The following is an 18,209-nucleotide window of genomic DNA, read 5'->3' as shown; positions in this document are numbered from 1 at the left end:
GGCCAAGATAGCACTTATACTATTTTGAGAGAGACAGCAGAGAGACAGACAGCAGAGAGACAGACAGACAGACAGACAGACAGACAGATAGACACTGTTCCACAGTGTGTGTGTGTGTGTGTGTGCGTGTGTGTGTGTGTGTGTGACTACTAGTAGAGACTCACCCCCCCCCCCCCCCCCCCCCCCCTCTGGACCACCTCTTAGTAGAGACTCAGCCCCCCCCCCCCCCCCCCCCCCCGGACCACCTCCTAGTAGAGACTCAGCCCCCCCCCCCTCTGGACCACCTCCTAGTAGAGACCCCCCCCCCTCTGGACCACCTCCTAGTAGAGACTCAGCCCCCCCCCCCCCCCCCTGGACCACCTCCTAGTAGAGACACAGCCCCCCCCCCCCTCTGGACCACCTCCTAGTAGAGAGCCCCCCCCCCCCTCTGGACCACCTCCTAGTAGAGACTCACCCCCCCCCCCCCTCTCTGGACCACCTCCTAGTAGAGACCCCCCCCCCCCTCTGGACCACCTCCTAGTAGAGACTCACCCCCCCCCCCCTCTCTGGACCACCTCCTAGTAGAGACTCCCCCCCCCCCCCTCTGGACCACCTCCTAGTAGAGACTCCCCCCCCCCTCTGGACCACCTCCTAGTAGAGACTCCCCCCCCCCCCCCCCTCTGGACCACCTCCTAGTAGAGACCCCCCCCTCTGGACCACCTCCTAGTAGAGACCCCCCCCCCCTCTGGACCACCTCCTAGTAGAGACTCACCCCCCCCCCCCCTCTCTGGACCACCTCCTAGTAGAGACTCCCCCCCCCCCCTCTGGACCACCTCCTAGTAGAGACTCCCCCCCCCTCTGGACCACCTCCTAGTAGAGACTCCCCCCCCCCCCCCCCTCTGGATCACCTCCTAGTAGAGACCCCCCCCCCCCCCCTCTGGACCACCTCCTAGTAGAGACCCCCCCTCTGGACCACCTCCTAGTAGAGACCCCCCCCCCCCCCTCTGGACCACCTCCTAGTAGAGACTCCCCCCCCCCCCCCTCTGGACCACCTCCTAGTAGAGACCCCCCCCTCTGGACCACCTCCTAGTAGAGACTGTACGACCGGCTGCGAGGAGGAGGGGGAATTGCAACCACCGCAAGCAAAACTTAACCCTTTCACTGCAGTACACGGCTGTAACCAGAAAAGTCAAGTCATTAATCCTCATCTTCGTCTTCTTCCTAGAGAAGAGTGGAACAGTGTCTATCTGTCTGTCTGTCTGTCTCTCTGCTGTCTGTCTCTCTGCTGTCTCTCTCAAAATAGTATAAGTGCTATCTTGGCCCTGAGAGCGTTGCTCTCCGGTTATGCAGCTGGACCCTTCTCAAATCAGCACAAAAAAGCTATAAGCTTATAAAACGATTTAATATGCTAAACTTTGTTTTAAATTCTTTAATTCACATTTGTTTATTTCATAAAGATTTTCCCGACATAATGCTACCTGCCCCGACCAGATCCGTGACTCTGTTGCGATACAGATGAATTATCTACTCAGAATAGTATAAGTGGCTATCTTTTATGCTGTAGATCACTGCTGGTATGTGCATGCAGGACCTTTATTTCAGCGGGGACTGTACGTGTTTATTTGACGTTACTGTACAATATATGTCTGTATTAAAAGACGGAGCTGTCTTTTATTGTAATATAATAATTATTAATATTAAAAATTATAATAATAATTTATAGGCTACCTAATACCGACATCAAAATAGATTGTATGCCACTACGAATGATATTAAACCATGCAGGTAGAAAATTTACGGATAACTTTAATCCCTGGGTATTAATCGAATGTTAAAAGAACTAAACGAAGAAAGGCATTATATTCCAGCATGCATTAATGACACCAACGGGCAACGGCAAACAGTGGTTAACGGTATTTATTAGTGTTTTGCGGTGTCCAGGCAGCAATGGTCTTTTAGGAAGTTAATGCATATAATATCCGACATCACCGTGTACATGTCTGTCAGCCTGTCACGTATTTCTCCCATAACACGCTTTCGCTCGGTTTAGTAAATGTTTCCATATTTCATGGGGGTGTTCATTACCATATATGGTTAATTACGGGCGGTTCTATATGCAAATACTTAAAATCGTGCACGAGCGTGCAGGCACGCGAGAAGTCCGTGGGGAGTGGGGGTGCTGAGATATCGATAGTTTTTTATTAATTTTTTTTTTTTTTTATATAATTTTTTTTTATATAAAATATATATATTATATAATTATACTTGTAGTTGTATTGTCTGCGAGACATCGCCACCACGCAACACGTCAAAATGCTCGCTATCTGCAAACAGCTCCACTGTCTGTCATGTCATAACCAACACTCTCGTTCACTTGACTAGAGGATACTATGATGAATTGAAAATGGAGGACCCTGATGTAAACAAGACGAAAGTCTTTCTCTGGTCTGCATCCCCTTAAAAATTGTATGTATTGAGCTGTAGCCTACTGTACTGTACCCATTCTGCAATCTGTTAATAAACTTTTCAATCAAATTTTTCAATCAAAACCGCTGCCCAACCGTTCTGATGCACACATCACAGCCCAGCTTACCCCACCTGGCTGTGCGCACTCCCTCTGCAATTCGTTCCCCGCATACATGATCGCCGACATGATGCAAAAGGTCTTCGATCACCCTCCCGGGGGCTCGGATAGTTCTGCTGGCTTGTTCATATATTCCTTTACTGTGAATGCAGCGTCCCAAAAGTCCAAAACTATCCCAGCCGCTGTGTCTATTTTTTTTACCAACGGATTTCCAGTTCCGCGTTGACGCTTCCAGGCCGCGTCTATTCGAATCCCAACCGGTTAATGCGTCGGCTACACGCTGTTAATAATAAAACTGCATTATCGAGACAGCGCCCCTATGACGATCTGAATGAATTCCAAGAGTAGGGTAAATCTGCAGTGCCGTTCCGCTCTGTGACATGAGTAGCCTCGGTTACAAATTTGGAATAAAATCCAAAACAACATTGCAGTTGCAGTTACACTCCCATCCAGCAGGGGGTGCTGCAGCCCCTGCCGCACCCCCCCTTATCGCGTTCTGGCGTAGATCAAGTGATATTTATCAAGACAGAGTACTTACAGGTGTGCGTACGACCTGCGTGTGCATGTGTGATAAATCCAGATTTGTTTGTGCGTACACACATTCTAAATTCTGTGCTTACGAACGAAAGTAGAACACTTTCTAAGAACTGTTGATACCAGGCCCTGTGCCCCTCTGAACCAGGCTCTGTGCCCCCCCTCTGAACCAGGCTCTGTGCCCCCCCTCTGAACCAGGCTCTGTGCCCCTCTGAACCAGGCCCTGTGCCCCCTCTGAACCAGGCTCTGTGCCCCTCTGAACCAGGCCCTGTGCCACCTCTGAACCAGGCTCTGTGCCCCTCTGAACCAGGCTCTGTGTCCCTCTGAACCAGGCCCTGTGCCCCCTCTGAACCAGGCCCTGTGCCCCCTCTGAACCAGGTTCTGTGCCCCTCTGAATATCCATGTCTCTATCAGTAATATCCATGTCTCTCTCAGTAATATCCATGTCTCTATCAGTAATCATTATCCATGTCTCTCTCAGTAATCAATACCCATGTCTCTATCAGTAATCAATATCCATGTATCTATCAGTAATATCCATGTCTCTATCAGTAATATCCATGTCTATATCAGTAATATCCATGTATCTCTCAGTAATCAATATCCATGTCTATATCAGTAATATCCATGTCTCTATCAGTAATATCCATGTCTCTATCACTAATCAATATCCATGTCTCTATCAGTAATAAATATCCATGTCTCTATCAGTAATCAATATCCATGTCTCTCTCAGTAATATCCATGTCTCTATCAGTAATCAATATCCATGTCTCTCTCAGTAATATCCATGTCTCTATCAGTAATATCCATGTCTCTATCAGTAATATCCATGTCTCTATCAGTAATCAATATCCATGTCTCTATCAGTAATATCCATGTCTCTCTCAGTAATATCCATGTCTCTCTCCGTAATATCCATGTCTCTATCAGTAATATCCATGTCTCTCTCAGTAATATCCATGTCTCTATCAGTAATATCCATGTCTCTCTCAGTAATATCCATGTCTATATCAGTAATATCCATGTCTCTATCAGTAATCAATATCCATGTCTCTATCAGTAATATCCATGTCTCTCTCAGTAATATCCATGTCTCTATCAGTAATATCCATGTGTGACGTACATGGGTACGTGGGTTGGTCATTACCATTATTACTGTATTTATGACACCATTTGAACATCAGGTTAGTATATGTAAATATGTTATGTTTTCTATGTGATGTGTGTGTGTGTGCCATGATGGCTAATGCTGTCCCTTTTTCTTTCTCTGTCAGGTGCCGCCCGTCCCTACACTGAAGAGTGCTGATTGCCTAATGAATGACAGCTGATGGCAATCACCTCAAGAGGGACGGGTGGACAAATGCCTGACAGCACACACACGTCCGGGCGCCTCATTTGAATCACTGCCACGTTCCAGAGTGGAGTGAGGAGGTTGCCTTCTCGCCTAGCTGTAGCTTTGGGAATGATATCGTGTGGTTTTGTCTTTGTGTCCCATGACTGGCACAGTTACATTTATATTATTTACTAAGTGTTTGTTTATATATATGTATGTCTTGTTTGTTCTCCCCTACCTTTTTCCCCTGTGCATTATGGTGGAGGTTTCAATCCCTATCACCATAAATATATAATTTACTATTTGGAAAACATCTTGTGTTGTGGCTTTCTTACCTACCTGGGACATTGCTTTAAACGCATTTACTGAGAGAGGCTGTTTTTTGTTCATGTGCAGCCGGCTCCAGTTATTATTATGTGTGGTCCTTAGACCTTTGTACATGACATGGGGGCTCGTTAGTTTGCACAATTGTATAGTTCCTTGTTTGTTATGTAACATTGTAACTTGTCGATTGGAGCATGTCAGGTAAGATAGCATTTTTTTTTTCATTGGTAAGTTATATTGTTGTGTTTCCATTGTCCGTGCTACACAGTTTGATTGATGTAAACTGTTCTTGTGTGTAATACTCTTGACTAATCTTTTTTCTGCCACATAGGTAACAGGGCGATCACCTGCCTGGTTAGTGGGAGGGGGGCACGCGTCGTAATTCCGGTGGAGCGCGCAATGAAATCGGTAAGCGACTGAAGATATGTGTAGCCTCGTCCCGCTAGAGGAGTAGTTTAGCTGGGGATATGCTAGAGTGACACAGGTGATCCTAGTTAGGTGGTTAGGATCAACGTTTATTGTTTTCATGAATGGTAGATGTGGGCATTAAATCAGATTGGTTAAAATGTATACTGCGGAATGTGGCGATTAAATGTGTTACGCACGGATATTGTGGAGTAGGTGAGTGGGTGTTTCCTGGTGTCTGTTATTTGTTTGATGGTAACGCGGGTTGCTACGTGAGCACAGGGTATTTATACATGTTATTTGTGGCATAGTCATATTCTGCAAGAGGTATGGCTGGGGCAGCTTTTACTTTGGACGTTTTTGTGGCGGACCCTACGAGGGATCAAATTGATATCTGCACAAAAATAGACTTGTGTAGTGTCGCCAAACATTATGGCATTACTGTCCAAAGTTCGAAAAGTAAGGAGGAGTTGAAAGCAATCGTGCTGGCTGGGTTGTTGGATACAAATATATTTAGTTTGCCCATAGCCCAGGGAAATGTCTCTGAGAACGTCGCGCACGGCGAGGCGGCTGGCAAGTCTAGTGAGGACACTGGTGGTTTAGATCGAAACGCTGGCGCGGTACAAAAATGGAGAGGAGGCATTACCAAGGGGGAGGAGAATGACAGTGATAACTCTGTACACTCAGGACGTGCCTCTGTTTCTTCTCCCACTCTTAAATCGAGTAGACGTTTGGCCCGTCTCCAGATGGAGGAAAGAGCGGCTATGCGAGACAGGGAGGAGAGGAAGGAAGAGAGAGACAGGGAAGAGAGAAGGGAGGAAAGAGAGATGCTGAGGGAAAAGGAGGAGAAGGACAGGGCGCTGCTGAGGGAAAAGGAGGAGAAGGACAGGGCGCTGCTGAGGAAAACGGAGGAGAAGGACAGGGCGCTGCTGAGGGAAAAGGAAGAGAAGGACAGGGCGCTGCTGAGGGAAAAGGAGGAGAAGGACAGGGCGCTCCATGTGACTATAAGACGGATGGAGTTGGAGAGTGGTGGCTCTTCCTCCTCCTCAACTGAAGTCTCCCAGACCCCTTTTAGTGTTGGGCAGCATATTTCTTTAGTTCCCATTTTTCGGGAGTCTGAGGTGGAATCATATTTCTCTGCTTTTGAGCATATAGCGTGGGCTTTGCATTGGCCAAAGGACCAGTGGGCGATTTTATTGCAATGCAAACTCACTGGTAGGGCTCAGGAGGCGTGCCGGTCATTATCGAATGAAGACAGCGTGTATATGAGAAAGTGAAAAGTGCTGTCTTGCGCGTATATGATTTAGGGCACTAAGTAAAGCTCCCTCTCAAACACATGTTGATTTTTCCCGTGAACAACGGACTATGTTTGATCGTTGGTGTGCAGCATGTAAAGTGGATGGCGTCGAAGCTTTGAGCGAGTTAGTCCTCATTGAGCAATTTAAGGACTGCATGCCCGAACGCATTGTAGTGTACTTAGAGGAACGCAAAGTTTCTACCCTCCAGGAATGCCTTGGGTGACGAGCGAGCATTCCGACCATGCTCACCGCCGTCTGAAAAGGCCACCTTTGTGTGTCATTATTGTAAGAAAGAAGGGCATTTTATGAGGGACTGTCATGCGCTAAGGGATCGACAGGAGACCAGGGAGTCAGCCCAGGAACCGAAAGGGGTGGGGTTGATTGGTACAGTGTCATGTCCTGACCAGAATAGCTCTTTTGAACCCTTTTTGTTTGATGGTTATGTGTCCCTGTCGGGTAAAGTTGGGGACTACCAACGGGTGAGAATACTCCGTGATACAGGAGCCTCTCAATCGTTCATCCTGGCTGATGTATTACCATTGGATGTGGACTCCTGTCAGTCGAGTGAATTGGTGAGAGGTATTGACAAGGGGTGTGTGCGCGTGCCGTTGCATAAGGTGCATGTACAGTCTGCACTGATCACAGGTTGCTTTCCGGTCGCGGTTCGCCCATGTTTTCCCGTAAAGGGCGTGGATTTCGTCATGGGGAATGATATCGCTGGGGGTAAGGTCGTCCCTGTGTTGGAGGTTGAAGACACTCCATTTACTAACTCATTGTGTGATGCATTGATTGATAATCACCCCAATGTCCCTTCTATTTGTGCTGTCACTAGGGCACAGGAGCAGAAGCGAGACCAAGGTCTAGCATTGGGTGACTCTGTCTGTGGTGAGTTTTGCAAATTGGCGGTGGCGCAGCATTTTGAGGCGGGGGATGAGGTGTTTATTGTGCTGCCCACGCCTGGTACTGTGCTCACTGCCCGGTTCTCAGGACCTTATGTGGTAAAAAGAAAGGTGTCTGCCACTAAGTATCTGTTGTATACGCCCGAGCGGCGGAGGAGGACACGCTGGTGTCATGTGAATAGGCTAATGAAAGGTTCTGCCCGCGTCTCGTCGGAGTTGGGATGTGACAGGGTTGGTGGTTCACGTGCTGGGTTGTGTTCTATTGTGCCTTGCAGGACGCATAGTGCTGATGTTGGGAGTGCGAACCCCGTTAAGCAGTTTGCGTATCGGTGTCCGGTGGCGATGAGGGAGGTCATGGGGGGAGTGGCTCTGTGCCCCTGACAAAAGAAAAAGGGGGCTAGCTTCACCTGGCCATGGTCCCTGGAACTCTCCTTGCCTTCTAGCTCCCATGGCTAATGTGTCTCTCCATTCTTTTTGTACTACAGGAGGGTGAACGTAATGACGGTGCCTGTCTTGTTCCCGTTATGGCCTCGGTAGGAGGAATGCACCGGCCACGTTCTGACAGCTGATGCATGTGGTATTGGGAGGGTGATGTTTATTTATTTCTGTTCTCCCTGGTATGTGGTACTAATCTCATGTTGGGTGTCATGTACGAAGGTCTAAGAATAACAACTGGAGGGCGGCACATGAGCAAAAGCAGCCTCTCTCAGTAAATACGTTCAAATCAAGGTCCCAGGTATAGGTAAAAGAAGACACAACACAAGACGTTTTCCAAATAGTAAATTATATATTTATGGTGATAGGGATTTAAACCTCCACCATAATGCAAAAAGGGGAAAAGGTAGGGGAGGACAAACAATACATACATGTAAACAAACAAACACTTAATAGCCAATACAACCACGTGCCCCTCATAGGACACCACAGCTATGGGGTTTAATCCACACTCAATGTGATAAATGGCACCCAGCCACACAGTGTTGCTTCAGGCAACAGATAGGCGAGACGGCAGCCTCCTCACTCCACTCTGAAACGTTGGCAGTGACTTCCATAAATCAGGGCCCCGTGTGTGTGTCATCTTCCAGTTTATATCCACTCATCCAACTAACTGCCCACAGGTGTAATCAAGCAGGTGCAATCAGCTCAATCAGGAGGATGAGTTGTCTCTGGGAAAAAGAGAGAAGAAACAGAATTAAAAGATGACACATCACACAACTAAGAACAACATAACCCATACTCATGATACTAATCTGATGTTCACATGGTCTTCCAAAATACAGTAATAATGATAATGACCAACCCACGTACGTCACACCTCCCCCATAACAGCGAACCCGCAGGGTTAGCAAAACATTATCACTTATTATTAACCAACATCCGATTAGCACCAACAGAACAGAAATAAATAAACAACACCCTTCCCAATACCACATGCCATAACGGGAACAAGACAGGCACCGTCATTACGTTCACCCTCCTGTAGTACAAAAAGACCGGAGAGACACATTAGCCATGGGAGTTAGAAGGCAAGGAGAGTCTCAGGGACCATGGCCAGGTGAAGCCAGCCCCCTCTTTCTTTTGTCAGGGTACATAGCCACTCTCCCCACAACCTCCCTCATCGCCACCGGACACCGACACGCGAACCGCTTACTGGGGTTCACACTCCCAACATCAGCACTATGCGTCCTGCAAGGAACAATAGAACACAACCCAGCATGTGAACCAACCACCCTGTCACATCCCAACTCCGACGAGACGCGGGCAGAACCTTTCATTAGCCTATTCACATGACACCAGCGTGTCCTCCTCCGCCGCCCGGGCGTATGCAACATATACTTAGTGGAAGACACCCTTCCTTTTACCACATAAGGTCCTGAGAACCGGGCAGCGAGCACAGTACTAGGCGTGGGCAGCACAATAAACACCTCATCCCCCGCCTCAAAATGCTGCGCCACCGCCAATTTGCAAAACTCACCACAGACAGAGTCACCCAACGCTAGACCTTGGTCTCGCTTCCGCTCCTGTACCCTAGGGACAGCACAAATAGAAGGAACATTGGGGTGATTATCAATCAATGAGTTAGTAAATGGAGCGTCTCCAACCTCCAACACAGGGACGACCTTACCCCCAGCGATATCATTCCCCATGACGAAATCCACGGCCTTTACGGGAAAACATGGGCGAACCGCGACCGGAAAGCAACCTGTGATCAGTACAGACTGTACATGCACCTTATGCAACGGCACGCGCACACACCCCATGTCAATACCTCTCACCAATTCACTCGACTGACAGGAGTCCACATCCAATGGTAATACATCAGCCAGGATGAACGATTGAGCGGCTCCTGTATCACGAGTATTCTCACCTGTTGGTAGTCCCCAACTTTACCCGACAGGGACACATAACCATCAAACAAAAAGGGTTCAAAAGAGCTATGCTGGTCAGGACATGACACTGTACCAATCAACCCCACCCCTTTCAGGTCCTGGGCTGACTCCCTGGTCTCCTGTCGATCCCTTAGCGCATGACAGTCCTTCACAAAATGCCCTTCTTTTTTACAATAATGACACACCTTTTCAGACGGCGGTGAGCGAGGTCGGAATGGTCGCTCGTCACCTCCCCGAAACGGCGACCCCGACGGAGAAAACGCGCCCCCTCCTACATACACACCATTTCGTACAGAAACATTTTTGTGGATCATTGCTAACTCGTCACACAAAACTGCAGCTTCCTGGAGGGTAGAAACCTTTCGCTCCTCTAAATGCACTATCATGCGTTCGGGCACACATTTTTTAAATTGTTCAATGAGGATTAACTCGCTCAAAGCCTCGACCCCATCCACCTTACATGCTTCACACCAACGAGTGAACATCGTCCGTTGATCATGGGAAAATGCCACATGTGTTTGCGAGGGAGCTTTACTTAGTGCCCTAAACCGTTGCCTATACGCTTCCGGCACCAGTTCATATACGCGCAAGACAGCACCCTTCACTTTCTCATATACCATGCTGTCCTCCTTCGATAATAACTGGCATGCGTCCTGAGCCCTACCCGTGAGCCTATATTGCAATAATAGTGCCCACTGGTCCTTCGGCCACTGCAAAGCCCACGCTACCCGCTCAAAATTAGAAAAATATGTTTCCACCTCAGACTCCCGAAAAAGGGGAACCATAGAAATATGATGCCCAATATTAAAAATGCCCTGGTAACCTTCAGATGAGGGAGAAGAAGAGCCACCACTCTCCAATTCCATCCTCCTTATTGTAATCTGGAGCTCTCTATCCTTCTCCTCTTTCTCCCCCTGGAGCACTCTCTCCTTCTCCTCTTTCTTCCCCTGGAGCACTCTCTCCCCATGTCATGTACGAAGGTCTAAGAATAACAACTGGAGGGCGGCACATGAGCAAAAGCAGCCTCTCTCAGTAAATACGTTCAAATCAAGGTCCCAGGTATAGGTAAAAGAAGACACAACACAAGACGTTTTCCAAATAGTAAATTATATATTTATGGTGATAGGGATTTAAACCTCCACCATAATGCAAAAAGGGGAAAAGGTAGGGGAGGACAAACAATACATACATGTAAACAAACAAACACTTAATAGCCAATACAACCACGTGCCCCTCATAGGACACCACAGCTATGGGGTTTAATCTACACTCAATGTGATAAATGGCACCCAGCCACACAGTGTTGCTTCAGGCAACAGATAGGCGAGACGGCAGCCTCCTCACTCCACTCTGAAACGTGGCAGTGACTTCCATAAATGAGGGCCCCGTGTGTGTGTCATCTTCCAGTTTATATCCACTCATCCAACTACTGCCCACAGGTGTAATCAAGCAGGTGCAATCAGCTCAATCAGGAGGATGAGTGGTCTCTGGGAAAAAGAGAGAAGAAACAGAATTAAAAGATGACACATCACACAACCAAGAACAACATAACCCATACTCATGATACTAATCTGATGTTCACATGGTCTTCCAAAATACAGTAATAATGATAATGACCAACCCACGTACGTCACATTGGGTAATAAGTGATAATGTTTTGCTAACCCTGCAGGTTCGCTCTTATGGGGGGAGGTGTGACGTACATGGGTATGTGGGTTGGTCATTACCATTATTACTGTATTTATGACACCATCTGAACATCAGGTTAGTATATGTAAATAATATGTTATGTTTTGTATGTGATGTGTGTGTGTGTGCCATGATGGCTAATGCTGTCCCTTTTTCTTTCTCTGTCAGGTGCCGCCCGTCCCTACACTGAAGAGTGCTGATTGCCTAATGAATGACAGCTGATGGCAATCACCTCGAGAGGGACGGGTGGACAAATGCCTGACAGCACACACACGTCCGGGCGCCTCATTTGAATCACTGCCACGTTCCAGAGTGGAGTGAGGAGGTTGCCTTCTCGCCTAGCTGTAGCTTTGGGAATGATATCGTGTGGTTTTCTCTTTGTGTCCCATGACTGGCACAGTTACATTTATATTATTTACTAAGTGTTTGTTTATATATATGTATGTCTTGTTTGTTCTCCCCTACCTTTTTCACCTGTGCATTATGGTGGAGGTTTCAATCCCTATCACCATAAATATATAATTTACTATTTGGAAAACATCTTGTGTTGTGGCTTTCTTACCTACCTGGGACATTGCTTTAAACACATTTACTGAGAGAGGCTGTTTTTTGTTCATGTGCAGCCGGCTCCAGTTATTATTCTGTGTGGTCCTTAGAACTTTGTACATGACACCATGTCTCTATCAGTAATCAATATCCATGTCTCTATCAGTAATATCCATGTATCTATCAGTAATATCCATGTCTCTCTCAGTAATATCCATATCTCTATCAGTAATATTCATGTCTCTATCAGTAATCAATATCCATGTCTCTATCAGTATTATCCATGTCTCTATCAGTAATATCCATGTCTCTATCAGTAATCAATATCCATGTCTATATCAGTAATATCCATGTCTCTATCAGTAATATCCATGTCTCTATCACTAATCAATATCCATGTCTCTATCAGTAATCAATATCCATGTCTCTATCAGTAACCAATATCCATGTCTCTCTCAGTAATATCCATGTCTCTATCAGTAATCAACATCCATGTCTCTCTCAGTAATATCCATGTCTCTATCAGTAATATCCATGTCTCTATCAGTAATATCCATGTCTCTATCAGTAATCAATATCAATGTCTCTATCAGTCATATCCATGTATCTCTCAGTAATATCCATGTCTCTCTCAGTAATATCCATGTCTCTATCAGTAATATCCATGTCTCTCAGTAATATCCATGTCTCTATCAGTAATATCCATGTATCTCTCAGTAATATCCATGTCTCTATCAGTAATATCCATGTCTCTATCAGTAATCAATATCCATGTCTCTATCAGTAATATCCATGTCTCTCTCAGTAATATCCATGTCTCTATCAGTAATATCCATGTCTCTATCAGTAATCAATATCCATGTCTCTATCAGTAATATCCATGTATCTATCAGTAATATCCATGTCTCTCTCAGTAATATCCATGTCTCTATCAGTAATATCCATGTCTCTATCAGTAATCAATATCCATGTCTCTATCAGTAATATCCATGTCTCTATCAGTAATATCCATGTCTCTATCAGTAATCAATATCCGTGTCTCTATCAGTAATCAATATCCATGTCTCTATCAGTAATCAATATCCATGTCTCTATCAGTAATATCCATGTCTCTATCAGTAATATCCATCTCTCTATCAGTAATATCCATGTCTCTATCAGTAATCAATATCCATGTCTCTATCAGTAATATCCATGTCTCTATCAGTAATATCCATGGCTCTATCAGTAATCAATATCCATGTCTCTATCAGTAATATCCATGTCTCTATCAGTAATATCCATGTCTCTATCAGTAATATCCATGTCTCTATCAGTAATCAATATCCATGTCTCTATCAGTAATATCCATGTCTCTATCAGTAATATCCATGTCTCTATCAGTAATATCCATGTCTCTATCAGTAATATCCATGTCTCTATCAGTAATCAATATCCATGTCTCTATCAGTAATATCCATGTTTCTATCAGTAATCAATATCCATGTCTCTATCAGTAATATCCATGTCTCTATCAGTAATATCCATGTCTCTATCAGTAATCAATATACATGTCTCTATCAGTCATATCCATGTCTCTATCAGTAATATCCATGTCTCTATCAGTAATATCCATGTCTCTATCAGTAATCAATATCCATGTCTCGATCAGTAATATCCATGTCTGTTACGAAGGATCAGATTAAACCGAATATATATATTTATTGATTGATATATATTGCATAATATTTGTATATCGTTTGATATCCCTTGTGTATTCCTTGTACATATACACGGAATATCCCTTTAACCTAGTACAGACCATAATATTTCGTTCTCCTATTGGACAGCGGTCCCTTAGGCGCCATTGCCATACCCCCAAGGTCTGGTTCAAAGTCACCGCCAAAGACTTGCCTGGACATGAACGGCTCTGCGCAAGGATATGAGACAGGAATAAAGCTGGTACTAGTTTGTTCACCTAACGTATAAATACGGCGCAGGTGAATACAGAAGTTAAGTTACCCAATAAGTTGAAGCCTCACCCACGATACAACGTGCAGTGAAGTATGGCCTGTTTGGCCCCAAATAGAGCATTGAGACCGCGTGCGAATTAATAACTGAAGTATCAGAGTTTAACGCTGTACCGTCGAGTTCGACCTATTCTATTAATTCAGTAATAGTCTATTTATGTATAGTGTATCGTGCGGCTACCGTTCTACAGTGACCAGCATCACCAACGTTTCCTCGTACCAGCTAGTGTGCTTATCCAGGCTGGGCTGCTTACCCTGGCGCTTTCACCCGAGGAGCCCTAGACGAGGACCGTGTGGACATGTACACTGGATAATCTACCCGACGACTACATAGCCCTTTTCGGCTGGATTATATTTGCTTTGGTCCTGTAATTGATGGAGCGGAGAATCGCCTACACCCACAATTGTGTGGGATTTACCCTGTGAGGAGCAACGTCGAGCCCGCCTCTCAGAAGCCTGAGGCTGGCTAGCTTTCTTCCATGCGGAGCTGCATGCCACGGAGAACAGCTGTTATTCGTCTGCGGATCAAGAGATTATTGCACCGTCTCCTGTACTTGGAGTCTCTCTATTCATTGTTGACCCAGACTCTACTACCGACAAATCCTCTCCCCTTGCTGGCCTACAACCGGAGGGACCCTACCAGTATCTCCCGCTGCCTTACTAGAGTACCATAGATATAATTCCTAAGATTCAGGTTGTATTTATTATCTCCTGCGTAATATGAGAATGGACATACGTTATTGATTTGCTTACGCACATTCCTTTGCCTTATAAGCGCACCCTAAGTAAAGTATTGTTATATATACTATCATTGCTGCTAATAAATATTCTTAAACCCAGTTTTGTGTGGAACCGTGTCATTGTGGGAAGTGTTCATCTAAGATACCTGTGTACTGTATGGCCAGTAGTAATGTACATAAGACAGTAGTGGTTTAATGATAATACAGTCAGGGAATTGTACCCCTCAGTTACAATGTCTCTATCAGTAATCAATATCCATGTCTCTATCAGTAATATCCATGTCTCTCTCAGTAATATCCATGTCTCTATCAGTAATATCTGTTACGTTCTGGACACCGACTGAGGTCGGTGACCACCCACATTCCTGGCATATGTCACTGGGCTTGTCACCTGTCCTTTCCCTGTCAATTAGTGCTGTCACTTAGGGGTGGTTCCTGATTGGCTGTCACAGGGGTGTGTGTGGAATGTTGGTATTTGGTGTCTATGTAACCTACCTGTCTTCTGCTTGTTCATTGTCAGGTCTTCACTAATTGCGTTCGGGGAAAACGCGGACGGTTCAACTCTGGACCTCCAATAAGCTCCTATTTACCTTATTTCCTGCCTGTGCTATTTAGCATTTATCTCTCTTAGAAATTACTCTTGTGTTCTTACTATTAAAGTCGAACCTGTTCAAGAGTAAACACTCTCCGTCTCTGTGATTGCCTTCACCCATTGGAACTCACCTACCTCCACTCCTGACAGAAGACCTGACCATCAGAGTTCCATGGAGGCAATCATGGAGATGCTCCAGGCGCAGAGGGCGGCCCAGGAGCGGATGGAAGAACATCAACAGCTGGTCAGCGCCGAGTTAGTCCGACTCAATGGGATCGTCGGCTCATCCCAAGCGGTGGCGCAGTCGGCGTTGGCCACAGCCCGACAAGCCCAAGAAGGAGTGGCTGGAGTTCAGTCGGAGACGGGAGAAGCAGCGGTCCACGCAGAGGAGAGTCGGGGGGTGTTCGGGGTCCAGGAACGGTCCCACGAGCCACGACTGCAGGCGCCCGCTCGCTATGATGGATCACCGGATGGATGTTGGGAATTCATCACCCAGTGTCTACTCGTTTTCCGGCTGCAACCACGATCATTTCCATCGGAGATAGTACAGGTAGCGTATATTATCACGCTACTCACCGGTCAAGCTCTCTCCTGGGCTACGGCGGAATTAGAGGCGGGAGCGATAATCTGCGACAGTCTGGACGCCTTTACCCGGGAGTTGAGAAGAGTATTCGATACTTCCCGGGTACTCTCGATCTTCGAGGCTGGCCGTCGTCTTCTCGACTGCCGGCAGGGCCTCCGCACGGTCGCAGCTTACGCTATCAATTTTCGGATCTTGGCTCGGGAGACAGCTTGGTTGGAGAACGTCTGCGTGGTTCTGTTCGTCAGGGGACTCTCAGCGCGGATGCTAGATGCGCTCTCCGCGCGTGAGATCCCCGAGCAGCTGGAAGTGCTGATCAACAACGCCATCAAGATGGACAATCGGCACCAGGAGAGGGAGAAGGAGCGTGTCAACAACACCCAGGTATGTTTTCCTTCTTCTCCTGGTGTTGATACTTCCATGCATTATGGCCACTGGGTGATGAATCCATGCAGCTTGGAGCGCTGTCGCTCTCGGACGACGAGAGGCAGCGCTTCATCAAAGAGCGACGCTGTTTCCGGTGTGGTCGCACCGGTCACCGCTTCGGCAGCTGTCGGGTCCAGGCTGTATCAGCTCGGCGCCAGTCGGGAATAGAAGGTGCGCCGTCAGGCTTCGAGAAAGCGCCAGCAGGTGGGCTCATTCCTGCCAAGCCCACTGATTCACGTACATTTTTTGAGGTGGCGATCAACTGTGGGGGTGACATTAGGGGAACTAAGGCTCTCATTGACTCAGGGGCGGCGGGCAATTTTATTCACGTGGGATTGGTGAAGGAGTGGGGAACCCCAGTGGAGGATTTAGGGGTTCCCTTACCGGTTTACGCCCTGGACGGTCGGCCCCTGGGCAGTGGGAGCGTCACCCAGTGCACGGTTCCATTACACATCCGGGTGGCGGGTGGGGAGTGGGAATGGGTTAAATTTTTTGTCATGTTTTCCCCCTATTCTGTCATGGTGTTGGGTCATCCCTGGTTGTCGTCACGTGTTCATATTATTAATTGGAGCACGGGCGAACTCTCAACGGCGGCCGACGTCAAGTCGATCGTCAGCGGGAGTTTGCCCAAACCCTTGTCTTCCCCCCCTCTTCCCTTTTGTCTCCTCCCTTTTTCTCCAGGATAGTGGGGAGCGTGGCAGATTCTGATCTACCCTCTAATCCCGATTTGATAGGGGTGCCTGAGATCTATTGGGACCTGGCGGACGTTTTTATCAAAACGCGTGCTAAAGCACTTCCGCCTCATAGATCATACGACTGTCCCATTAATCTTCTACCCGGTACCTCCCCGCCTCGCGGGCGAATGTTCTCTCTCTCACGCCCCGAAACCTTGGCCATGAACACCTACATAGAGGAGGCATTGCTTGCGGGGCACATACGCCCGTCCACTTCCCCTGCCGGCGCTGGCTTCTTCTTTGTTGATAAGAAAGATGGGGATCAGCGCCCGTGCATTGATTATAGGGGATTGAATGACGTTTCCATCAAGAACCGATATCCTTTACCTCTCATGGACACGGCCTTTGAGTGCTTACAGGGGGCACAGGTCTTTTCTAAACTTGACTTACGTAATGCATACAATCTGGTCAGGATTAGAGAAGGAGACGAGTGGAGACTACATTTAACACACCCAATGGGCACTATGAGTATTTGGTCATGCCCTTTGGTTTGGCTAATGCTCCGGCAGTCTTCCAAGCCCTAGTTAACGACGTGCTGCGAGACTTGATTGGGGTGTCGGTGTTTGTTTACTTAGATGATATTCTGATTTTTTCTCGCGATATGGTGCAACACCAACTGCACGTTCGGGAGGTGCTAGACCGTCTCCTCAAGCATTAACTATTCGTTAAGGCTGAGAAGTGTGTGTTTCACACTGACACCGTGTCCTTCCTGGGCTTTGTGTTGACAAAGGGCGATCTGCGCATGGATCCAGCCAAGGTGAGTGCAGTTTTGGACTGGCCACGGCCTTCGTCGCTCAAGGGGTTACAACGGTTTTTGGGCTTTGCACATTTTTACAGGCGCTTTATTCGCAACTTTAGCGCCTTAGCCAATCCATTAACAGCTCTCACTAAGTCCTCTCTCCCTGGCTTTGAATGGTCGCCTAGGGCAGAGTCGGCCTTCTGCGATCTTAAACGTCGATTTACATCCGCTCCTGTATTGATCCGCCATGACGCAGAGGTTCCGTTCATTGTGGAGGTGGATGCCTCTGCCATCGCGGTGGGGGGGGGGGTGCTCTCTCAGAGATGCTTAAAGGATGGGAAAGTGCACCCGTGTGCTTTTTTCTCTCGCCGTCTGTCACCAGCCGAGCGTAATTACGACGTGGGT

General features: G+C 47.1%; 1 protein-coding gene across 1 annotated transcript in view; it reads right to left on the bottom strand.

Annotated features, from left to right (window-relative positions):
• Nucleotides 1-18,209, bottom strand: part of rem2 (RAS (RAD and GEM)-like GTP binding 2) — a gene marked incomplete at its 3' end in the record, with an annotated part of 149,988 nt that overhangs the window by 662 nt on the left and 131,117 nt on the right.

The sequence above is a fragment of the Notolepis coatsorum genome, assembly GCF_963971535.1.
Source record: "Notolepis coatsorum genome assembly, chromosome: 4".
NCBI classification, from domain to species: domain Eukaryota; kingdom Metazoa; phylum Chordata; class Actinopteri; order Aulopiformes; family Paralepididae; genus Notolepis; species Notolepis coatsorum.
Note: the sequence above shows the minus strand (reverse complement) of the source record. Positions and strands in the feature narration are given on the sequence as shown.